This window comes from Equus caballus, chromosome 19, assembly GCF_041296265.1.
Source record: "Equus caballus isolate H_3958 breed thoroughbred chromosome 19, TB-T2T, whole genome shotgun sequence".
Classification (NCBI taxonomy): domain Eukaryota; kingdom Metazoa; phylum Chordata; class Mammalia; order Perissodactyla; family Equidae; genus Equus; species Equus caballus.
In genome coordinates this window covers 24,640,150-24,666,838 of record NC_091702.1, presented here as the reverse complement: position 1 = coordinate 24,666,838, position 26,689 = coordinate 24,640,150, and the positions used below count along the sequence as shown (strand labels likewise).

The 26,689-nt window shown below is 33.4% G+C and overlaps 1 protein-coding gene across 7 annotated transcripts in view; it reads right to left on the bottom strand.

Moving 5' to 3' along the window:
* NAALADL2 (N-acetylated alpha-linked acidic dipeptidase like 2) overlaps positions 1–26,689 on the bottom strand; it is a 1,279,597-nt gene that overhangs the window by 1,058,319 nt on the left and 194,589 nt on the right. The window contains exon 3 of one of the 7 annotated variants that reach the window (XM_070242640.1): positions 5,459–5,512. The exons of the other annotated variants lie outside the window; for them this stretch is intronic. The gene's annotated coding sequence lies outside the window, so the exon portion shown is untranslated. The remainder of the gene's footprint in view (positions 1–5,458; positions 5,513–26,689) is intronic. 7 annotated transcript variants of the gene reach the window in all.

Here is a 26,689-nt window from a genome sequence, read left to right as displayed (position 1 = left end):
AGGAATCATCCAGGGATCTTGGTCTGGGGCGTAGCCTGCAATTCTACCTTTCTAACAAGCTCCCTGCTGATGTCCACACTGCTGATTCACAGACTACTCTAGAGAGGCAGGGATTCAGAGGCCAAAAGGAACAACTGATGAGGAGAAAGGGACAAGCTCCATGACTGGCAAAAGAGGAAGAGATTTCACCAACTAGAAAAAGAAGGTGGGAGTGGAGTAGTTCATGGAACAATTGGTATTCTTGTGGATCTTGAAGGCTGAAGACTATTTTAATGAACACAGATAATAGAAAAAGAGCAATCCAGGCACAGGGGAAAAGCTAACAAAAATGTCAAGGCAGAGTGGGCAGAAAACGCAGCATGTTTGAAGAGAATACTATATAATATAGACAGGCAGGACATACAGTTCATGAGAGAAAATAGAAAGGTTCATAATTAACAAAAAATAAATTAAATATTACGCTTACGGTTTTCAGTATTTATGTTAATAAGCATACCAAATCTATTATTGCCTTGCCACTTATAAAGTGTTTTGATATGTTATCCTCAGGGTGTTATTGTAACAACTGCATGACAGATTGTTGTTCTTGTTGATGTTGTAACCTGTTTACAGACTAAGATTCTGAAGGTAACACGTGAATTGTCTTGAACAAGGTTAACTGGCCAAGCAGCTGACAAGAAATTTTCACATATTGAAAATTCAAGTAACTATTCAAGTTCAAAACTGATTCTGCTTAAATTAAAAAGCCTCACTTACGGCCTATCACACATACATTGTACATCTGCTTAACCTTAAAAGTAAAGAATGCACTCTCTTAAGATAAGAATGCTTGGATTGGGGCTGGCCCAGCGGCCGAGTGGTTAAGTTCGCGCGCTCCACTGCAGGCGGCCCAGTGTTTCGTCGGTTCGAATCCTGGGCGCGGACATGGCACTGCTCGTCAGACCAGGCTGAGGCAGCGTCCCACATGCCACAACTAGAGGAACCCACAACTAGAGGAACCCACAACGAAGAATGCACAACTATGTACCGGGGGGCTTTGGGGAGAAAAAGGAAAAAATAAAAAATCTTTAAAAAAAAAAAATTGCTAATATATTAAAAAAAAAAAAAAAAAAAAGAATGCTTGGATTAGTCCTTTCCTGACATCAGAATCATGTTGATCTGCTAATTTCCAACTGAATACCTCTTTGAAATTTTGATGAAAATGTATCCTGGGTGTGTTTAATGTATGTTCTTTGTTCTAAAAAGATATAAGACTGTACTGAAACCCATGCCTCTCCAGAAAGTCGTTAGGCCTTCCTGGGTTATAATCCTCACTCTGGATCATAATAAACTCACCTGAATTTTGATTTATAGGTTGGTTATGGATTATTTGTGTTGACACAGTGCTGGACCCAAACTCTAAAATTAATTTTTTTGTCCCACAAAATACTGTCTCCAATAACTATTCATAGAGTAAGAAGAAAACAACATATTTTAACTAAAAGTAACAATTTGGAAGGAGAGTACTCTTTTTTTACTAAGATCTACTTTATCACAATGGTCAGGTGACAAAATAACTGTAGTCTTTTTTTCCTGACTTTAATGGGAGTTCACCTAATGTCTCACTATTAAATAAGATGTAGCTTGCTGGTTTGAGTCAGGTTCCTTACAAGGATAAGGAATAAACTTTCATTAATAGTTTTCCAAGAATTTTGATCAAGACTGTGTATTGAATTTTAAAAGAACCACACATTTAATCAACACATGTCTGTCATATGCCCAGGTACCATCTACAATTATATAACACAGTCATGAAAGATAGCCTCTCATCAATAAGCTGCCATATTAGTCTTAGTATAGAAAACTGAAACACTGACTAATTTGATTGTAGTTTACTTAAAAAATACAGAAAAAAACTCACTAATCTAGGTGAGGATGTTTGGAATAGCTGCAAAGTATGAATATTTTAAAGAAATTCAATTGTATTCATTATGACTATATGCATTTACTCAAAGTAGCTTACAAAACTTTAATTTTATAAGAAGGTTAACGGACCCCTTAGGAACAACCTCAATGATTAGATGACCTTAACTTATAAATGGCACTTAAATTTTTGTAAACAGCTATTTTGCAAGGGCTTATGGCCGCTTATTCTTTTACAAAGCTTTAATAACCACTCACTGTGTTTAAACGGTGCATCTGTAATTTCTGTTGATTAAGTAAAGGTAATATTTATTAGTTACTCTAACTGAATCTCCACAAATTCTAAAAGCATGAAGTATATGGGTTTTATAACTGTACAAGTAATACCGTTTTTAATTTCAAGTTCTTATTATTACAGAGAAAAATGTGAATCTAGTATATACAAAGAAGTTTGTGTATAAGGAGAGTGTGTGATTTTGACATGTAAAATTATTGGCTGAAATGGTAAATCTCTTTTAATAAGTAACTGCATATGAGAGAAAAAGGAAAAAGTTGAAGGCTACATATTCACAAAATGTAATGCATTAAAATCTAATAAAAATTAAATTAAAAATTGAAATGAATATAAATGTTTCTTTAAAAACTCTCCCTAATACTCTCCCTATTCTCAAAAGCCTAAGCTACTTTATACAACTCGAGCTTTGAACACTCTATAGCTCTGAAAAGAAACGATTCTCATTTTCACTTTGAATTGCATGCACAGTGTGATGAATATTAGTGTCTAGTGTTAAAGCAAGATTAAAAATTGTCAACTTGAACTAACATTTTCTGTTGTAAAAGTTACTATAGTCTTCTCAGTCTTCTCTTTTTATTACCAGGGCAAAGTTTAGGAAATACCAAATGGCTGAAAAATATTAAAAAGAAATATATTTAATTACATGCAAACACACACATACCTATATCTATATCTATCTACACAAGAAGGTCTAGCCATCTATTTATCAATATCTATAAATCCTAACTGTATTAGAGAACTAAAGTTTGTATAATATTTGGCACTTCTTTGCAATTTTTTAGGTTTTTTCTTAATTTATCTTGATACTTTTATTATCTACAATTTTGAAATAAAGCATACTAAAACTACAGAAAATAATATAGTTATATAGGTTCAATTTTGGCACTCTTGTCTCTGGCTAAATTTCTATTTATCTTGAATTTTTTATTTAAATGGATATTTGGGCTTCTTTCTAAGTGTAACACCAAGTAGGCATGCCAGAATAAGTAGAACACATAAAATAATTGAAAGGTGATATTTGTTTTTTAATATTTGTTTTTACTATGATAAAATTCAAAATAGAAAGTTATTTCTCATTGCCCACACATTATAAAAAAAATAATATTATTAAGACATAAATATCATGAGTCTACTTGTTAAATCTGCTCTAGTATCACTGTAGGTACTTATGATCCTATTAACTATGCTTTCCCCTTGACATTGTAAGACTCAACTCAGTGAATGAATATTTAAACTTTGCACCAGGCACAGCATCATGTTGTATTGAAATTATTGATTCTAATTTTGACCCTGAACAAAATCAATCAACTGATGCTGTGAGATTAAATGGTATACACCCTCACACAGGAGTGTACCCAATTATCAAAATAGTAATTGTCTTCAGTTTTAGAACTGAAACATCCCACATATAGGCTACATCTAATAATAAAGAGAAGAACAACAGGGAGGAGCTATTTTTGGAAAGAGCTAAGGAGCCATTACATGATAGATGGAAAGCATTCTGAAGCCTTGAAGCATGATAAGTCCTGCTGCTAATATGCTTCAAATTCTTGTGTTCAGTAACAGGAGAGCTTATTCACATACAAGTTGGTTAGATGCCCAGTATTTCTTTGTGAACTAAGAAAATTAATTATAGGCAATATTTAAAATTTAGTCATTTATTTTAAAATGAGAAAAATTAATATTCTACTATGATATCTGAAGTATAATCATACTGTTGATATCATAGAGAGAGTTAAATTTTAATATAAAAAATAAGGTTTAGCCTGGCCCCATGGCCTACTGGTTGAGTGTGGCACGCTCTACTTTGGCAGCCCGGGTTCTCAGGTTCAGATCCAGGGTGTTGACATACACCACTGATGAGCCATGCTGTGGCAGCAACCCACATATAAAAATAGAGGAAAACTGGCACAGATCTTAGCTCACGGCTAATCTTCCTCAGCAAAAAAAAAAAAAGGTTTTGGTTCATCTTGGATTGGTTAGCTAAAATTCATGTTAAGTTTCTAAGGGAGAAAAAAGAATGAATTAAAGGACATGTAAATTTGTACCTCATGAAGAAATTATGTCTTTCTTCATCATCAGTATAATTTTATTTTTTATTACTTTTTTATAAAATTTTTATTATTTTTTTCCTTTTTCTCCCCAAAGCCTCCAGTACATAGTTATGTATTTTTAGCTGTCGGTCCTTCTAGTTGTGGCATGTGGGATGCTGCCTCAGCATGGCCTGATGAGCAATGCCATGTACATGCCCAGGATTCGAACCAGCAGAACCCTGGGCAACCAAAGCAGAGCGTGCGAACTTAACCACTCGGCCACAGGGCTGGTCCCAATCATCAGTATAATTTTAAAAGTTTGTTTTAAATTTTTTAAATATAGCGAGAGGTGTGTGTGTCTGTGTGTGTGTGTGTATGTGACACATGGAAACCTCAGATAATGAGTAACTGATTATGAATAGCTATGGAAAATGAAAAGTAATCCAACAGTCATTGAGTACTTGGTCCCAGATACTGGTTCTCCTTGAGTCACAGTTTTAATTTTCTGTAAGATCCTCTGGCCCCTGCTTACTTCTCTCACCTCTCTCCTTGCTTCTCCTCTGTCTCTCAGGGCCAGTTCCTTCAGCATTCCCTTCGATCCTCAATGCCCCGTATTTATTCTATTCCCTTTACCTGGAACACACTTTCCTCCTCTCCTCAGTTATTTAAGTCGTAATTATCCTTTGGATAATAGGGAACCTGTCTCTCCCCTATATTTTGTGTGTGATTTTAACCGATCAATATTAGTATCTGCATTAGAACATAAGGTGTACAAGGGTGGATATGTAGGTTCTTTCTGTTCTTCCTAATGTAATGATAGCACCTAGTCTTGGCATTTCAAAAACATTTCTTCATTGAAAAAATATCTATTTGCACAGTTTATCACATCCTCTTTTTAATCTCATGACTAAAATTCATGCAATGTCATATTATTTTCCAAGTAGCACGTCAATGTGTGCATTCTAAGTCTTTAGAGTAGCAATTTTGAACATAACACAAAATATCCAAAAGCAGACATTGCCAGTTGAGCTTAGACTTCCAAATTTAGAATAAAATAAGGAAAATGGGATAAACTATAATTATGACAAATTTCTTCATAGGACAGCGGTCAAGTAAACTGCAAAACTGTAATATTTTGGACAAAATCAAGAGTCCTTTCGAGAATATTTGTTTTCAGACAACTGTCAAAACCAACAAAACAGTAAGAATCAAAAACAAATATACTTACAGTAGGGCGCTTCTGAATGAGAGTGTCATTGTAACAAGAGACACCGGAAAATGCCTGGGGAATGAAACAACAGAAGGCTCTGGGCAAAGACCCTCACAGGTGGTAGCTACCACAGAGCACTGGATATCCATGAGTTTCCCTTGCCTTTGGGAGCCTGAATTAAAAAAGGAAACAGTTCCTTTCAAATGTTGAGGTGCTTTCAAATGGGAAATTAAGGCTAAATATATATTGCAGATGACGTAATCAAAGTGTATTTAAATTTACTAAGAAGAAACAAAAAGAGGTTTCAATAACGTTTTGAAGAACTGTAAAAGAAATTGCTATGAAGAGGTTTTTAATCACTAAGACTTTTGACATTATTCCTCAGCAGGAAATATCTGGTTATCTCCCTAAGTTTTTAGAGTGCTTCAAGAATGAGACATTTTGGAAGTGAAGGAAAGCACACTATTAATATTATGAAGTCAAATGATATGCCAATGTCCATGTTCTGAAGATTGAATACTCTCAATCTTCATGCATATCAAAGATGAGAATCATGATGCCAAGTGCATATTTCATCAAATCATTTTGGACAACCGGGAAGTACTAAAAGATTGTATCTTTTTTTCTAAATAAATTTCTAGTCATATGCCAGGAATATAATGCATTTTAGATAAATTAACAAAACACCCATGTAATCAAGAAATAGCAACATTTCAACTCTGACAGTTTGATTGGTTTAACAATTATTTTATAAGTGGTCACAGATGTAAATTTGTCAGGCTGCCTATAATAAAAATTTATGAAAATTAACAGCTTGGTCATCAACTATTTCTTACAACATTATGATTTATACAGTATTGGGCCAATGCTATACTCAAACTTATTAAATTCAGTGCTCCATGCATTTAAGACCCAACATCCTTTCCCCTACACCATAGCTGCCTGGGGGAAACTGTTAAACTAACACAGCAGGTTGGACAAGAAGCACCATCAGAATAAGGCTGCTTTTATCCAAGATAAAATGGCTTCCACTTACTAAGAGTGTTCACTCTGCTAAACTATGCTCTTAGATTTTCATACAGCTTATTTAATCCTCACATCAACCATATGGAGGTAATAACTATTATTATCCCTACTTTAAAGGCGCAGAAATTAAGGCTTCGATAAGGAGAGTGACTTTCCTGAAGAAATGAAGCCAGTAAATAAAGAATAAACATGGACAACTATAGAGTCTCTCTGCACCCAAAGCCCACACATACTTAACAAAAAAAATTCCTACTATATATTGACAAAAACGAAAAGCTTATCAAAACAACTCAAGACAGAGATGCGTACAGCATAAGCAGCATTCCTCTGTCTCTTCCAATCCCACCACCTTTAAGTAACCAATGTGAACAGTCTACTGTATCCTCCCATGCCTTTCTTAAGCTCCAAAAATGGAGGCATACATCACCATAACAATTTGGAACTGATTTTAAATCACGCCATTTAAAAACAGAGTCTGTCGTCATACCAATCAAGTATCTACAATTATTCACGTAATTTTCTATTCTTTAATAATATAAAGTATACTTGGTGATTCTGGGTCATTTGCGTGAAGTTTGTTTATGTTTTACAACTTTTTTCATTATTATAAAAGAGATTTATATTTTCCTTTCAATTTTTATAGGTTCATGATGGTATGGATTTTTTAATATTTTTCCCTGAATCTAGGAACTTTACTTGTTTATTTGTTCTGATTATTAGTTTTCCAGGCATGCAACTGAATCATCTGCAGATAGCAATTTGATGCCTTCTTTTCTATTATTAACAGCATATATTTTGTGTGTATATGTCGTGATTGCATTAGCAATGACCTAAAAAACAATGTTGAATAAAAGTGTTGATGGGTGATCTTCGTGTCTTGGTGCTCTCCATTATAATGGTAAATATTTTAAGATTTAGCTATAATAATGAAGTTAATGCTAATTTTAGAAAAAGCCTTTATCTTGTTTAGGCAGTTTCTCTTGATTCATATTCTACTTAGATTTTCAATTTCCAAAATGTGTGCAGATGAACAAAAATGTGTTCAGACATTTTATCAACCGGTTTCCAACTTCTATACATAAATTCATGTATTCTGTATGTTAATTTGATGTTATAATAAATTATACTGTTGCATTTCTAAAATTTTCTCATTTTCCAACATAAAACTATCCTTCCATTACTGGAACATGCCCTACCAGACCTGTAATTAGTTCAATATCTTTTGATTTGCTCACATTTTATTTAAAATTCATAATTTCTCTGAATTTTAAGCTTATTGTTATAGAAATATCTTATAGTCTCATAATTATTTTAAAATCTTCTGTACTATGGTTTTTGCTCCTTTCGTATCCTGACTTTATATTTTCATTTTGTCTTACTTTTTTAATTGGGCTTATCATTTTCTGATTAATATGTTCAAAGTACCAAGTTTGACTTATTTTTCCTTTCTATACACTTACTTTAGTTTTACCTTTATCAATTCTTTCTTTCTTTTCTTTTTCTTTGCTGAGGGAGATTCTCCCTGAGCTAACATCTGTTGCCAATCTTCCTCTTTTCGCTTGAGGAAGATTCTCGCTGAGATAACATCTGTGCCCATCTTCCACTACTTTGTATGTGGACTGCCACCACAGCATGGCCGCCATGAGTGGTGTAGGTCTGCACCCAAGAACTGAACCCAGGTTGCCGAAGTGGAGTGCACCAAACTTAAGCAGTAGGCCATGGGGCCAGTTCCTATCTTTATCAATTATCTTGTACTTCTTAATTTAATTTTTTTATTGGTTTATTATTAATTAGAATGCTTAGATTACTTATGTTGTCTTTTTAAAAGATAAATATTTAAGGCTATGTATTTTCTTTCAGCACAGCTTTAGTTGTATTCAGTGCAAAGTATTTTTTGTTTTTGTATTATAAAATATTTTGCTTTTCATTATTCTAAATTCCTCTTTAATCCAAGGGCTATTTAGAAAAATGTTTTGTTACTTTGTTTTCCTAAAGTGTATAAGATTTTTTTTGATGGTGTTAGAGAGTTTTTGGTTTTGTTTTTTTTGGTTTTGGCTTTTTCATAGTGTTGATTTTAGTTCATTAAATTTCAATAAGGAAATGTGACTCATCAAATATATCATTTTTAGAATTTTTTCTTTTTGACCAAGGACGATATTTTGTAAAGATCCAAGACATAACAGAAGAATGTTGATATGTGTGTGTATGTTTCTGTGGCATATACAATTTTACAAAACTGAATAAATGTGAACATTCCATGAAAGTCTATAATTCGTTATATTTCTTTTCTGTTGTCAGTTTGTCCCCCTCACAGTCAGTGATTCATGTCAATAAGCCAATACAGAAATCTCATATTTCTCTCTGTGGTGACAAAATTAGATATTTATTTTAAAATTTATACACACTCATCCGTAAGGATTTATTCTGTCTCTGATTGTTTAAAAAATAGGATTGTAATATACTGTTTTCCTGAAAAATGCCTATCCAAGATTAACAATTATATTTCATGTTTTTGTGGCTGTATAATATTACATGATATAGTGTATTAATTTATTTTGCCATCCACTTCTATTGATAGGCATTTACTTGGTTTCTAGTCTTTTGCCATTAAAAACACTCCTGCAATAATCATCAGTACATATACCTAATACCTGTTAATGTATTTAATGTTTTTTCACTATGGGATACAGTCTCTGAGGTGGGATTGTGGGGCAAAAGTTTATGCATTTTTAACTTTAATAATTGTTGCCAGAATGCTTCCTCAAGAGCTGTTACAATTCACACTGCCAGCACTGCTGTGTGAGAGGACACTTTTCCCACTTCTTGACTGCACACACTATTCTAGCTTCTATCTTCAAAGAACACTCTCCCCTAGACAGTCACATTACTTCACTCTCTCTTTATTCAGTTTCTGCTGAAATTTCTCCTCACCAGGGAGCTCTTCCCTTAACAATTTATTTTAACTATCCATTCACTCTTCCAATTATTCTCTATCACCTTACCTTGCTTTCTTTTTCATGGCATTTACTATGACCTGATAGTATACTACTTGGATGTGTGTTTATTAATTTGTTGTCTTGTCCCCTCCTACATCTCCTGTTCCCCTACATGAGAGAGGATTCTGTCACAATTAAAAGAAGCCTGGGGAGTTAATTCAGATCAAGTCCTTGGTCACAGGTTCCCATGACCCTTCCATCTTGTTCCTTTACCTCACAGTCCAGGAAGGTTGCTCAATCACTAGGGTAGCACTGTCCAACAGAAATACAATATGAGCCACAAATATGATCCTCACATGTAATTTAAAATTGGGATCATCATACACAGAATATAAAATAAGTATGTTTAATATACTTATAGAAATATAAGAAGGGATTAAGATCTATTACGAATCAGTATATGTGCAAAAGCACAAAGCAGAAAATCTAGAACTAAAAGATATAATAATTAAATTTAAAAGCAGTTTATAAAAAGTTGAAGGAGAAACCAGCGAACTAGAAAATATATGTGAAGAAATTATCCACAATGCAGCCTAGAGAGACATGGAGATGGGATATGTGGAAGAGAAATGAAGACATAAAGAATGGAGAAAGTTAAAAGTTCTATTTAGGTGACAGAGGGAGAAGAGAGAGAGAATAGAACACAGGCAATGTTAAAAAAGGTAAGGATTGAGAATTTTTCAGAACTGATCAAAGATACCAACCAAAGATTAGGAAGCTCAATGAAGTATGAGCTGTATAAACAAACAGAAATTCATATCTAGACAGAGTACAGAAATACAGAACAACAAAGAGAAAGAAATTATCTTGAAAGCAGCCAAAGAGAAAAGTAGATAATCAAATAAATACGAAAGTGACATTTGACTTTGCAAGAGCATCAAAAGTTGATCACTGTCCGTGATATGCCATCAACTTAGCATATATGACAGGCAAAACTTACTAAAGATAAAGAGGGTCAATATATAATAAAAAAGGTACAATCCACCAAGGAGGGAGATATAACAATTCTAATCGTGTATACACTTACTAATATAACTTAGCCCACCAACAATAACCCAATGGCAAATGAGCAAAAGATCTACACAGGTACTTCTCACAACAGGAAATGTGTAAGACAAATAAACATAATGGAAAGGTGCTCAACTTTTTCAGTGATTAGAGAAATGCAAATAAAAATCAAATGACTGGCAAAAATGAAAAAGTCTGGTTATACCAAATACTGGCGATAATAAGAAACAATTTGTTCAATCAGTTTGGAAAAAGATTGGCATCCAACATGTAAAGTTGAAGATAAGCATAAAACATGATTTAACAATTTATCACCACTTTTGAGCTCACAATTCCAGTAAGGTATATGTTTTAGAGAATTGTTATACCTGTTATTTATTATGAAAGAGCTCTGCAAAGTGTCTTCCCTGAACTGGCATTATCAGCATCATTCAAAAACTAGTTGGAAAAGCAAATTCAAAGGCCCCACTCCAGATGTATTCAATCGAAATCTCAGGGGGTAGGCACAGGAATCTGACTTTTACCAAGCTAGTGTTTGAGAAGCACTTCAGTAAAAGACATACAATCTATCTTCATTATTCGTAGATTCCATGTTTATGAATTCACCTACTCTGTAACATTTATTTGGAACTTGCTGTGCTTTCATTGTCATTCGAGGATGTACGCGTGCACAGAGTGGTGAAAAATTTACATCACACTGTGTGCACATTCCCAGGCGAGGTTGAACAAAGAGATCTTCTGTTTCTTGTTTTAGCTCTCATATTGTAAACAAGTGTCCTTTCTGTGGTCTGTTTAGTGCCACATTTTTTGCATTTTTCCGCTTTGTGTGTGTGTGATTTTGCTGTCTGTCATGGCCCCCAAGTGTAGTGCTGAAGTGCTGTCTAGTGTTCCAAAGTGCAAGAAGCTGTAACGTGCCTTATGGAGAAAACACATGTGTCAGATAAGCTTCATTCAGTCATGAGTTATAGTGCTGTTGGCCGTGAGTTCAATATTAATGAATCAACAACATGCATTACATAAGGTGTCTTTAAACAGAAACACACATAAAACAAGGTTATGTATTGATCGATTGAGGAAAATGTGGTGACCAGAGGCTCCCAGGAACCTAACCCTGTAATTCCCTGAGGGGCAATGATTTAGTATTGGCTAATTCAATGTTCTAGTCAACCTTATAAAATATAACTACCATGAATAATGAGAATTGACTGTATATAAGCACTGCCTATATTAGATATACAAAAGAAAAGAAACCAAAAAAATATGAAATATAAGAAACCAAATGCCATTGAGGGGAGAAAAAGTAAACCAATAATGGTATATTCACATAAGGAAATATAATACAGCTGTGAAAATTAATTAGGTTAATGAATATGTATGACATGATGTATGTATGTAAGGTATAACTACATTAACTGATATTATGATACAGATAACAAAGGAATATTTTGTTGAATGAAAAAAAAAAGTTCCAAAAGAGGAAATTCAACATGATCATAAAGACCAAAAGCACATAAAACTAAACAATATATTGTTTAAGGACACAAACATAAGTGTCCAACCATGAGGGTTAAAAGCAAAGAAATAACAGCAAATTCAAGATAGAGTCACTGCAGGACTAGGGGAAGGCAGAGAGATATGATGGAGGAAAAGCAGTTACACACATAAAAGTTAAATAGTGGGTCCAAAACTATTCAGGATATTATAAAAATATAGGAAAGAAAGAATAAATGAATGAATAGATGGCATTTATTTATTTATTTTATTTTATTTTTTGGGGGGTGAGGAAGATTGGCCCTGAGCTACCATCCATTGCCAATCTTCCTCTTTTTGCCTTGAGGAAGATTATCACTGGGCTAACATCTGTGCCAATCTTCCTCTATTTTGTATGTGGGATGCTGCCACAGCATGGCTTGATGAGTAGTGTGAAGGTCCATGCCCGGATTTTAACCCGTGAACCCAGGGCCACCAAAGCAGAGCACGCAAACTTAACCACTATGCTACCAGGCCAGCCCCTGTACTATATATAGATTTGATGAATCTAATTATATATACCAGAGTTTTTAAAGAGTAATGGTAATGTTATACTTATTAAATTTGACTTGTTAGTTTTTATAAATAATTTTCCATAATGACTTACTACTTGATCAAAATTTTAAAACTGGGATACAAAAATTTCAAAACATTTTGTTTGGAATACAAATGTAAGAATCATTAACTTGAGGTGAAATGTTGGTTTATAAATACTTTACTGAAAGATGAAGGCCATAAATATAGACTAATATCATTAAAGAATAATAATATATTTATCTTGTGACTTAAAGTTTATAGGGCTCTTCTATACACATTGACTCATTTAAGTCTATTCTCAGGCATTGTTATTTATACATGAAGAAAAGACCTTTAAGAGGTTAAAAAAATCAAAGTACAAAAATCTAGGACTTCAAATTCCAAATCCAGCAATCTTTCAATCATATAGCTTCAGTTATTATAACTCCTAATAGCTGTATATGTATATAACTGTTTATAAAACATTTTGGGAGTATATTTTTAAAAATTGATTTTATATGATCTAGTAATATAAAGTTCACATAAGGTGAATATTGGCTATGACAAAACCAAAAATAATATATGCAAATTGTTCATATAAAAATGGTTGGACTAATTCCCAAGGTCATCATTTTCACCATCTACTGACTAGAGACTTACTACAACGAAGCCACCAATGTTCTCACTCTTACAATTTCTCTTTTGAATATTTTTAAATCATCGAAGATCTCATTAGCCACGGAACTTCAATCCAGGAAAGAGCACTTTGAGTGATCTCCACAATTGGTCAATTACTGAGAATGAACTTTCAATGGTAAGTGTTTCATATGTGGTATAAATCTAAGAACAGCTTTAAAAACTCAAGTGGCTATCAACTTGATCAAATAATCAGTGCACAATTCTCTAGTCTATCACCAGTCAGAATGCAAACATCTTGCTTCGAAGGCATTCAGCATGTCCAGACCACTACAATTGAATAACATTAAAGGAAATATTAATTTCTGACTGAATTAAAATCAACATAACACAAAGTAAAGAGCCACACAATATTTTTCATTCCTTCCTTCTCTAGGAGGTTGTCTGTGGACACTTGAATTTACTATGCTAAATAATATTGTTCTAAGTAAAAGCCTCGGTAAATTTCTGAAAACATTGGAACATAAAATGAAACCCAGTTGATTTACTGATAATATTTTTTTTCTTTCATTACTGATAATATTTTTTTTCTTTCACTTAACATGGTTACACAATGTGTCAATTATCTAATCACTTAGAATTCTCAGGAAGAAAGAAACAACTTTCTCTATAGAGAATCAGTTGGCTTTCATAATACTCAGAGAATATTTGCATAATAACACCGTTACAGCTGCAAGGTTAAATCCATTAATTTATTGGGAACAGAACAGGCTGTTCTGGTTGGCTGTTGCAAAAATTGCTTTTTGCACTTGTCTTCTCCACCATCAAGTATTTGCTGCGAGCACACAATTACTGCAGCAAAGCCTATGTTGCCAAGCGAGGAACCTTATTTAACATGGAAAGTGGCGAACAACTTCACTTTCTGAAAATGAAAAAAATTAATCTTGAAAAGCTTCCTAATTAACATTTTCTCCTTCACCAGTTGTTTCGCAGGATAAAGTAGAGAACAGCCACTCGGATGAAGGTTAACTAGATGAACCCTTTTCTGCAGGAGCTCTCAAGAGCAAATGTCGTCACTAACCAGTCGCTCTTCATAACTAGAAATCATCTCAAAGCTTCCTTAGGTTTTCTTCCCCCTAAACGGTCAATTTAAAAATAGAGTACTTATTTCCGAAAGTCACTAAATCAACAAACCATCTCTTGAAGTCCATGTTACATACTCAAGAACTGCTATTTATTAAATGTAAGGCACCTTAACCGCATTTTTGTGAAGTCATAGCAGAAATCATTAAAACAAGAAAGGGCTACCCTAAAAGTTAAATCACATCTTGAAAACGAACAGCATTCAGCCAAGTATTGATAATGCATATAACCTATAGTATAACTAAGTTGAGAAACTTTTTCCTGTCCAGGATTACTAAATCACAGGAAACAAAAATTAATGAGGACATATAAATTTTTTAGAAATTAGGGAATTTATAAAATGTTAACCTTGTTAAGAAAGGAATAATCAGTTATAAACATAAATAATAATATACATTTATGTATTATATTCGGGCATGGAGTGAATTCTAGGGTGAGAGGAGAAAGAATCGGACAAAACAGCAGAGACAAAGAAAGAGAGCGCAGGGAGAGAGGACGAGAGGGAGAGAAAAATGATGGTATAAAAAGTAAACCCTTTTCTTTCATCACCCCACCTTCCTACACCTACAGTGGGCCCAAGAGAAAGGCAGATAGGCAACTTAAAGGGAATTCTTCAAGTTTTTCCACAAAAAAGGTAATATTCAACAAATATTTTCATTATTATGTTGGAAATCCTTTAAAAAGTACAAAGGCCACATAAATATATGGGAGGAAAAGGGGGAGGGCGGTTGGGTAAAAGTGGGACATTTTCCCTTGAAACAAAGAAGTTCAATATCACACTATTTGTACAGTTTCAGTACCTACAATAACAAGGCATTTCTCTGCCTTGGTTTGGAATGTCTGTCTCTCCACCTTTTTAACCTGCCAGTTTTCTATTATTCCTTCAAGGTCCATGTCAAATATATTCCCATTTATGAATCTATGCCAGATCCCGACAGTCTAAATTAAATGTTTCTTCTTTCAAATTCCCATACTATTTATTCTTACTTCTATTATGAAATGCAATTTGTATTAGTTAAATTGTGAGTTTCTTGAAGGAAGATGACATCATTTACCTATTAGCCCCAACACCTGGAATGACTCATTATATCAAGTAGGCTTGTAAAATGTATTTGGTGATCTATGTTGAAATTCCTCCAGCAGAAACTATTCTGTTGATCTAATTCTGATATGTCAAAATGTTTTCTTTATTTCACTTAAAAAAAATAATAATCTACATATCATTAACTCAGACTGACTGACCATCCTTTAAGGTGGTTCTAACCAATACGGCAGCCAGAGTGATTTTGTGAAAGCATATCTCAGAGTGTGTCACTACTCTGCTCACAAGCCCACAATGGTTTGCCATTTCACTCAGAGTACAAGCCACAGTCTTTATAATGATCTACAAGTACCAGGCACCTTCTGACTTTATTTGCCTCCACTCTCTTCCCATCCTTCCATTTGAGTCACAGTGACCTCCTTACTAGGCTTTGTTCACCACAGGGCCTTTGCACTTGCTGTTCTCACTGCCTGGAATGCTCTTCTCTTAGATAAGCACATAGTTCACTCCTTGACCTCCTTTATATCTTTACTCGAAAGTCACTGCAGTTAGATGTTTCTTAGCCACCTTATATAAAATTATGCCCCATGACACTTCTTATTCTTTTTCTTTACTTTTCTCATTAGCAAGTATTTCTTCCTTATACATAATACACAAACATACACATCATCATCATCATCATCATATTCTTATTTATCTCATGGAAACATAAGCTCCAGAATGGCAGGGCTTTTTTTTTTCTTATTTACTCACTGCTCTATTCTCAAAGGACAAATAAAGTGTGACCCATGGTAGGCCCTCAATAAACATGTATTGAACGTTGATCGAATCAGTAAAATCTTCTATGCATATTTGGACAAAGTAAGTGCTTTTGAATATCAACAGATTTTTGTTGGCATTGCAGCCCTGTTCCACTTTTAAACTTTTTACAGAAATGCCTATATTCCAAGGCTGGAGGATAGAGAAGAAAAGTTTTGCTATTATCCAATAATATCAAGTGAGAAAGAAAAGGTAAATATTCAAACAGTCTAATGAGAATATTAACTATCAAAATCCATTTTTGATTTAATAAAAACATCTGGCAACTATATGATATTTTGCTGTTCCATGCTAATTATATCCAAATACAAATGAGAGTGTATTATGCATTTTCCTGTATATAGACATGTTGAGGGTTGAAGTGTGTTTCCCAAAAAGATATGTTGAAGTCCTAACTCCCAATACCTGTAAATGTGACCTTATTTGGAAAAAGTCTTTACAGATTAAATCAAAGTCATATTGGATGAGGCTGGGCCCTAAATCCAATGACTAGGGTCCTTACAAATGAGAAATTTAGACACAGAGAGAATGTCATGTGAAACAGACACAGAGATTAGAGTGATGCATCTACAAGCCAGGAAGGCCAAAGATTGCAACAACCACCAGAAAGGAGGAGAAGCACACAACAGATTCTCTTTCAGAGTCTCCAGTAGGAATCAACCCTGCCAACACTTTGATTTGGGAGTTCTAGCCTCTAGACTGAGAGAATAAATTTCTGTTGTTTTAAGCCATCCTGGTTGTGGTATCTGTTACGGCATGTCTAAGAAATTAACACAATACACAAACATGTGCATGTGCGAGGGAGCAAAATTTGCCTGAAGGACCGTGGGCATTGGAGTTTCACAAACTTGGATTCGAACTTAGCTCCACTGATTCTTTGCAGTGTGATTCTGAGCAAGTTACTTACCATCTCTTACATCCATTTTCTCCTGTAAAACTGCAATAATTGCATTGCAAAGATTAACTGAAATAATATATAATGACCAGAATCAGCCACATGATGAATTTAACAAATAATAAAAGTAATAATGCTGGATTAGAGCTAGGTTGCATACATTACACTCACATGCACCAATATTTTTACTTAACTTCATGTTTGCTTCATGTTAAACATATTAAAACTAGTTTCTCAAGGAAATGAAATATAAAATACAGTCATTTACCTAAAATCCATATCCTACATATTTTTAAGACTGTAAACTGTTTAATGTAAAATATGATTACAAACACTAATACATATTTGTGTTTTCAATGACCATGTTCATTTACTATCCACTTACATGTTATATCATTTATTATAAAAATGGACTCTAGGGCCAGCCCCAGTGGCCTAGTGGTTAAGTTCGGCACACTTCTCTTTTGTTGCCCTGGTTTGGTTCCCAGGTGCAGACCTACACCACTTGTCAGTGGCCATGCTGTGATAGTGGCCCACATACAAAATAAAGGAAGACTGGCAACTGATGTTAGCTGAGGGTGAATTTTCTTCAGCAAAAAGAAGAAGATTGGCAACAGATGTTAGCTCATGGCAAATCTTCCTCAGAAAAAAAAAAAATAACAAAAACAAGGAGTCTATCCTCTAGTCTTTATTAAATTATAACTTACATTTCTGTAGAATATTTTTCCTGTGGTAGCAGAGCTGCTTCCCATTAATTACAGCACTTATTCAACCTTGAAAATTAATAACAGTTTATAGAACATAGTGGTTCCAATTCAGCATTTTAGGATGATACATAGAAAACTATATGCAATGTTAGACAACACAGATTTGGAAAGTCAATGGCAAATTCAAGTATGACCACAGAAATATGTGTAGAAGAGTGTATGGTCCAGCAAGGAAGACAAATGTGAAATGATTGTGAGAAGTAGGTTTAGCCTTCAGACACAGAGCCTAAAGGGCACAAGAGGGATAGTTCTATTCTAATATGTAAAGGTTTGGTAGATAAGAGTGTCAATTTGTTCTGTATTGCTCAGAAAACAACATTTGGGTTATCAGACCAAAAGGAAGGCAGATTTTGAATGAATACAAGAATTAGCTTTAAAACAATTTGAGCTTTCCCCAAATGGAATGGGCTGCCTCAAAATGGTACAGATATTTCTGGAAAACTTTTATCATCATCTGCCAAGTATATTGTACAGTTGGGCTAGGGAAACTTAATTCCCATGATTCCATGACTTCTTAGGAGCAATTAAACTCATTTTGTAGCTAACTTCAAGGAATATAAACTTTCACAGAACCAACCATTATACTGCAAATCTATTGATAAAATTTGGCTTCCTTGACTCAAAAGTTAAAATTCAAAAGATGTCGAATAAACATATGCAAAGCTGATCAACCTTATTAGTCATTGAGAAAACAAAAATAACCTCTATTCACCCATCAGAACGGCTAACATTAAACATGCTGACAATATCAAGTGTTTATAAATAAGCGTTGTGATTGGAACTATCATATATTGTTGCTGGGGATGTAAATTGGAACACTCATTTTGAAAAACTCGCTTGTATCTACTAAAGCTGAAAATATGCATGTCATATGACCCAACAATTATACTCTAGGTATATATCCCCCATAAAGTTCATACAAATATTCACTAAAAGACATGTATACAAATATTCAGAGCAGTAATACTCATGGAAACAATCAAATGAGTGTCAACAAGATAAGATGATACATTCTTTCAATGGAAAAACATATAGTAATGAAAAAAAATGCACTACTGATCCAGCAGAAATATGGATGAATCTCAGAAACATAATTTTGAATGAAAAAAGTCAGACACAAGAAAGCACATACTTTATGATTCTATTTTTATATAGTTCAATAAAAGGCAAATCTGATCTATGATGTTAAAAATCAGGATGATAGCTACCTTTGGGGAGCTTTCTGGAGTAAAGATAATATTCTACTTTCTGATGAGTGGAGAATTCATGGTGTAATTTTTAGTCTAAAAAAAGAAACATCCAGCTTAATGTTTTTAATTGGCATACTTTCTACATATATGTTACACTTCAACAAAATGTTTAATTTTTTTAAAAGTTAATTTTCTGTCTGTGAAATCAGAGGAATATATTTGCAAATCCAGAAAATGATTTCTGTACCTTCTCATCTAATGCCAAGATACTTTAGCAAAAACATTTCAATTCCTCGCACACTGTTGCTTTTAGGAATATAGAATATTAGAGCCTGAAGGAGTCATAGAAGTCATCTGCTTCAAATCCAGGAGTGGGGGCTAGGAGAAAAGATATAGGAAAGAAATTGAGGCCCAAAGGAGCTATTATTCCTAAAATCAATCGATAGCTAGATACAGAGCAAGATCCAGAACCTAGGTACCTGGCTCCATGTCTAACGAGTCCCCTCTACCTTGGAAATCCAGGACTTTCCTTTCATAACCACAGAGCTATTTGTTTCTATTTTTTTCTTATTGTTGGCAGAAAATCTCTACATAATTCCCATAATAATTCCAAGGAAAATACCTTTCCCTTAATTTGTGGATAAACCAGTTTCAATTTCCTCTTTCTTCCAAAGTCTGCTGAAAAGTGCTGCATAAATGTTCAAGACATGGACACAATTTCCACAAGACTGAGTTTAGAGTGTACCTTGAAATGAAAAATGGTGCTGATATTTAGAAAATGAAAAATAGCGAACTAGCCTTGTGGCTCAGCAACCGAATGTTCCACTACGGCACAAGTTGCTTGGTATGCTATAAATTCTTCCACCTTAAGCTCTGAAAGACAGAATGAAGACCTGGGGGACTTTGTTGGTTCCAGTGATCTATCAAGCAACTTCAAGAGCCCAAAAATTTGCATCATTTGGCATGTATAATGCCAGATACATTCAATCCAGTGAGATAGTAAATCAATATTCCCCTTAAATTATGAGACAAAGCAGCAAGCACAGGAGCATAGCACCTGCCAGAGATAAGAGCACTAAACAGAATTATCATTCAACCCAAACATCAGGAACTAAATGTTCAGACCATTAAACTGCCCACCGTGACATGCTGAATGGATAACATGTAAAATATATGTAGATATATACATTTAAAAACATATACGATATTAAATGATGCCACCAAAAAAGGAACTCTGTTTTAACACAATGTCGAAGAATGAAACATTTATAATCACATCAATTGATGCTAGTATTTGAAGCTAGTCATTAAAAAATCATTAATTGCTTATTAATATGAGACTCCATGCTTCCGAAAACCACATAAAAAGATTCTCATAGTTAATGATTGACGTATTGAGAAAATGTTAGAGTCAATGTGAGACTATTTCCTTAAACAGAATCAGGCTATCTTATGTGCAATACGTCAAGTGCCATTACACATAGGAATGTGTAATGGAAGACTATGAATTCTTTTCCTAATAAAATATTTTACAGGTGTGAATAAGCAATGTCGTTTTTTAAATCACTTTAAACCTAGATTTTACATGCATTTTTCCATTTAATTACAACTACTTTTTTTGGCTTAATTATATTTTCTCATAATGGTGTATTTCTTGCTTGTCACATTTCAAAGGGATTGGCCAAAAAGCAGTTGGTCAAGAAATATGGAATAAATATGGCAAATGAAAGTCCGTATTACTTTTCAGTGTTATTTTCACAACTGGATAAATATTGTCTTTCACATACACATAGCCATAAAGATTTAATTCCATTTCATCTTAATCGTACTTCACTCACTGTTCAAAAGGAGTTGAGCTAATCTCAATGGGAAAACATATTTTTTTCCGATGATGCACTACTGTATTTAGATAGACATTTAATTTTCAGTTTTTCAAAGTAAATTTATGTTAGCACTTTTTTAAGGGCAATGGAATGTATTTTTAAACAATAGTAATTTACATAAAAATAATACTTTGTAAGCAACTGTTATAATATTTTCTAATACTAAAATCTGCTATAGAAAAGTAGCTACATAAGAGCAATATGGCTTTACATCAAAATCCTCTCTTGCTTTGTTATATGAGTGTAATCTATGTAAAACACGTGGATTTCGGTACATAATAAAGACAGAGCCACTTGTAAGATCATGAAGATTGTGCCCTAAACAATTTCAGGGGTGCCACTTACTTTCCGGCTTCTATGAATGACCCCACTGCAGTAGTACAGAGCATACCCAACATGGGCATAAGCAGTGGCCCTAAATAAGCACCATAGCAAATATTTCAAATGTAATAAGAATAACACAACCAAGCTAAATTTTCCATAAAGAGAATTTCTGCACACTTATCATACAGTTAGGATTTTATAGTTTTCCTGCAGACCATCTCATTATATTAAAATTTTCATTTATCTATTCCCAACTTTTCTCTCAACAGGAATACTTTTATTAACTCCAGTCAAGCTATCTTGACTCACTTATCTCTCTGTTGGGGAAATATTCCTTTACAACTCAATAGGCCTCAGGATATAACCACATTTCTGGAAAATAATTGATACTGTTAATAACCATGAGTCAGCTAGAAAAGGTTAAATTATGTTTCAATCTTTCTGATTAATAAGGAAAGCAAGTTTGTGATAAAGTTATTCAAAGTTTCTCCTATGAGTGTTCATAAGGGTGAAACTCTAATTTTGATGATATCCTTAATAACTTTTTTATAACAAACATAGAAGAAAATTTTATACTGCTTATACTCTTCATTTCAAGCTGAGATAATAAGACCACGGAGTTCAGTAAAACTGTTTCTAAAAGAACATAGCTTTATATGAGCTAAAGTTTAAAATAAAATATTAACTATAAAATAATAATCACAATTGATAACATATATTGAGTGTTTACCATACATAAGGTACTGCGCTAGAAGCTTTAGATAAATTAACTTCTTGAATTTTCAAAATCAAACTTGCAATTTTGTTATCCCGACAGTAGTGATGAGGAAACTGACGCTTTCTCTGAGACTGAGCAATAGCTTGTGTCATACTGGCTGTTATGTCTTCACCTCTTCTCAGTTTGGGGGAGAAGTACAAATATCAACGACAGGCATCAGAGATACTTGCAGAAACTGCACATGCCCTAAACATTTAGACACATCCTGCCTAGGTGGGGCTCCTCCTGGTCCTATAAAGAGCTACGAATAGGAAAATGTCCTACCCCTCAGGTGTGTCAGTTAAGAAAAGTTTAAATCAACACCAAAAACCCAGAAGAATTAATAAACTGCATATCCTCCAAATAATTCTCCTTTAGTATTAATTATAAAAAATTTATTTACAAAAGCTGGGCTGTTATAAGTTCAGTTATAATATTTTTCAAGAATGGAATATAATAGCCTATGTTATTGATGAAAAATCAAGTAGGTGTACTCTGGGGTTGACATTAAAGATTTTTCATCTCAACCTATTCTGAATGGAAGCCACCTGAGAAAATAACTATGGACAAGGCCAAGATTTCCCTCAGAAAATAATTAGAGGTATGTTCTAACCAGAAACAAATGAACAACTTAGGTGCCAAAGACCTTACTGAAGCTGAATCTTTTCATTTAAGCATACTTAATTGAGAATGAGACCTCTATACATGTAGAGACTACATTTTTCCCTATCAAATTACCATCAATAATGATACACCATTTTTACCCTGTACATAAGTGATTCAATATTGATTTTCCTGAGAGTTCTAAATAATGCTTTCCTATTAATAGCCTGAAAGAAATTACAGGCTTAAACATAATATTTCTTTTAAGATAAACTAATTATATTTATAAAAAGGTCTCTGGTCAATGACTTTTTATTTAACACAGAATATTATTGTCCTTGCTCCAAAAATGAATATACTTTCTCAGCTTTAATAATAAGGCAAAAATTATTTTCCTTTTGTTTATTAAAAAAGTACAATGTGTTTTCCTTTTAATGGAACTGTGCAGAAGAAAATGAGTATTCATTGGAGATGGATTTCTCATGATGAAGGCAGAAAGAATAAAAAATGTCCAACAACTTTAAAAATGGTATATGACATTTTTTATAAATCATTCTTTCATATTCTCAGAGATATAGCATAGGTTATTACAAAAAAAGCGGAACAAAGATCTTTATAAACTGATACTCAAAGGTAACCTACAAATTTGTAACACATATTATGATTTTGAACAAATCACTTCATATCTTGGTGACTTAACTTTTTATATCTAATGAATATAAATAACTTTCCAAGGTAAAAATGACCAATCACAGAGCATCTTAAAATTCTGTAAAAAACAAAAAAAGATGCGTATATTAACACTGAATAAGTTAACCTTATTCAGTGAAAATTGCATTCTGTCAGTCAAAAAGGATAGCAAAAAATGCTGAGGAATTTGAGGCATCTGACTAATAGTTTAAATTCAAAAGTGTAATCATTTAAATAAACTTTCCTTGTATTAATATATTTGAAAATAATAAAATCACCTTTTCTATTATATATTTTTGAATATAAAATTAGGAAATATTCTAGAAAAGTGGCTACATATTACATTTCTAATGGCCTATAATGCATGGCAGCCATTCTTTTATCATTTTTTTAATGAAAATGCGTATTGTATTCTGTATGTTCAGATTCTTACACTCATTTCAAAATTCTGTCTCAAAGAACATAAAACAAATATCAACTGTTTCAAGCAAATTCCCAGAAATAAACAGAGGACACGTTAAAGAGAGGTGAGGGCAGGGTTCAGGGAACCCACAGCGAAGCACACAAAGGCTAATGACAACAGAAAGCCCCTGGGTCTTAACGGGGGCAAGAAGAAGGGGCAGTGTTACTGGAACCTAGTAAGAGTGGGAGCTGTTGAAAAAAGGCTACATGAAAAGAGATGTGGCTGGAAGAAGATGAGTTTGCTTTCACCTGTCAAACATAGCCCCATGGGTGTAAGGGGTACCCATCCTGAGCTCTCTGTCTTCTTACCCACCAAATTCTTGCCTGTGCCTCCCACTGGCTGAACCAAGTAGAGTTAAAAGGCTATTGAGTTTAGATAATGCAGTCCAGAGGTCAACCTTTTAGGGCAGGGAGAAGGAGAACAGATCTGAAGAGGCAAACAGAGGATAACAGCATAATTACTCTGTGATAACCACTAAGCTGGAATCTGAGAATACAAAAATGACTCTGCCACTGCCCACATCCTTTATGAATTCTGTCTTGTAAGTTCTTTTCCTATCTATTTTTCAATACATATAGTAAAGAATATGAACTAGATCTCAACTTAAATTGAAACAAAATTTAGGAACATACAATATATTCATATTGGAAAATTCAGAAAACAAGTTCCTGTTCCTCTTTGCTTCTATGTTAAAATGATATAAACTTAATAGCAGTCCAACTTAATGACAGTATATAGTTTTGATTTCAAGTTGTAATGGCACTTGTTCCAGTATAAATTATATTTATTGCCAATAAATAAAGTTATTTATTTGGATAAAGGAATGGTCTTTTTTACTTTTATATCATATCTATCCAGAAAATGTCATTTGTAGGAAATTATTGCACCAAAAGCCTTACAGTAATACTTCACCTGAAAAAACTCATAATAAAAAAATCAATATGAAAAACTGTAAATCATATCTTCACTAAAGTAAAATCAGCTAAACAAAAAGGCAGAAAGAGCCTCCCAGCCATTATCATTTTCTCCCTAATCCTTCTCTTTTAGCTCTGTTTCTCTTTATATTATTTATATCTAAGACCCAAAGAGTGGATCAATTTCAAATTTTAAATTTAAATACACAAATCAAAGATGTAAAGAAGGATTTCAGTTAAAGATCATATTCTTTCTTTGCATATATTACTCTAACAATGGTCCTTAGTATTTCTTAGATAAGAATTTCCTTTGAGAGTATAATTAAAACCATAGATACCTTGTCGAGAAGAATGCACATACACACAAAATTTGGCAGGGATCATACGTGGACCGATTAAGGACATAAAGACGAAATATCACTACCTTTAACTATAGTTTTTAAGAAATCTATACAAATAAGTATACATGGTAAAGTTTGATAGAAAAAGAAAAAGGAGATCTTTGATTATCGTAACTTCAACACGAGGAAGGCAGAAAATTGAAATATAGTATACTGAGAGGTAATAACAGGATGATGTTTAACCTAAAACTGCATTTCTAATTTTTTTGTTATTCTTCATAATATATTTCATCAACTCCAAGATGCTATCTATTGTAGATGCACCATTTCTTATGTACCAGTTACAAGAATGAAAAATAACTGTCAATGAAATCATGATACAATGCTTTCTTATCACTTAGAATTTTTAATTTATATTTATTAAAAGAACTGTTATTTAGAGATAATTTTATAACATATCGATCTGTTTATATACAAAAAGTAAAATATGCTAAATAAATTTGTTAAGGTATTCCTAAAACTTCTCACTTTTGGAGTCCAACTCTTCTGAACCTCTTTTTGCCTCAGAGTTATAAACTTTCCACAGTGTTCTGTGCCATCAAAAGTAATGGTAGATATAGCATTTCTTTAAAAAGTGCTCCATTTTTGTCTCCAGTATTTTCTCTCAAGTGGCTAACACCAATTCTGTGCGTTTTGGTGCTGATGTTTCCCTATTTGATGACACTTGAATATTTTCATTTTTTCTCCACTGAATCATATCTGCTGGAAGTTAAGCAGCTTCTGTTCAAAGTCAGTAGGAAGTTTGCTAAAACAAATTCAACAACCTGCACAATGCACGAATCAGTCATTATAGACTGTCTGCTTTCAAATTTCTTTTATCTATTCTGAGAGATATGGCAATTTCTCTTTCCTTCAGTTCCATTTCTCTTTGCATGAAGGGCTATTCTTTTGCATAAACCTTAGTAACAAAATGTAACAGAACTTATCTACTTCAGGGTATTTTCATTTCTTGGTCCATGTAGAATATTTAATTGTTGCTTTGCAAGAAAATGTGAAGTTGTAGTTCTTCCTCCAATGATGGATATTTGCTTCATTAACATAAAACGTATGCTCAGCTATGTTTTGCCATGCCTTTCTGTGTACACAATAACATTTCATTTCAATGCCAAATCATAGTGTAATATTTATGAAGATATTTTAAATAACAATTAAACTTAACATTTATAAAGTACTATTAATACACGTAACTCAACTGAAGTGATGATACTATGAACAGCTATGACAAGTTTGTACATGCACAGCCAGTAACAACTACATTGCCATCCCTGCCTGGATGCTAATGATTTTAAGACACCCTTGATAGTAGGGCATGTCCTGATTTCAGAGATGTTAAGCTATGTTTTAAAACATTTGTATTTTAAAACTGACAAAATACAGTAGTTTAAATCCTCTTTATTAGTTAATGGTGTAAGTTCAGTTGCTACACACATAAAGTGTAAGTTAAGCAGCTTAATATATAAAGTATATTTTCAATAAAAAGTAAATCTTACATTAAATTATCTGGATTATCTTATTTTTCACACCAATGCTATATCAGAGTTAATTTTTTCATTAAAAGTCACTGAAATTTTAATAATTTAATTTGAAAGATATTGTCTTTGTATTCAAAGACATATAATTCAACAGCTAACACATTTATTATTTGC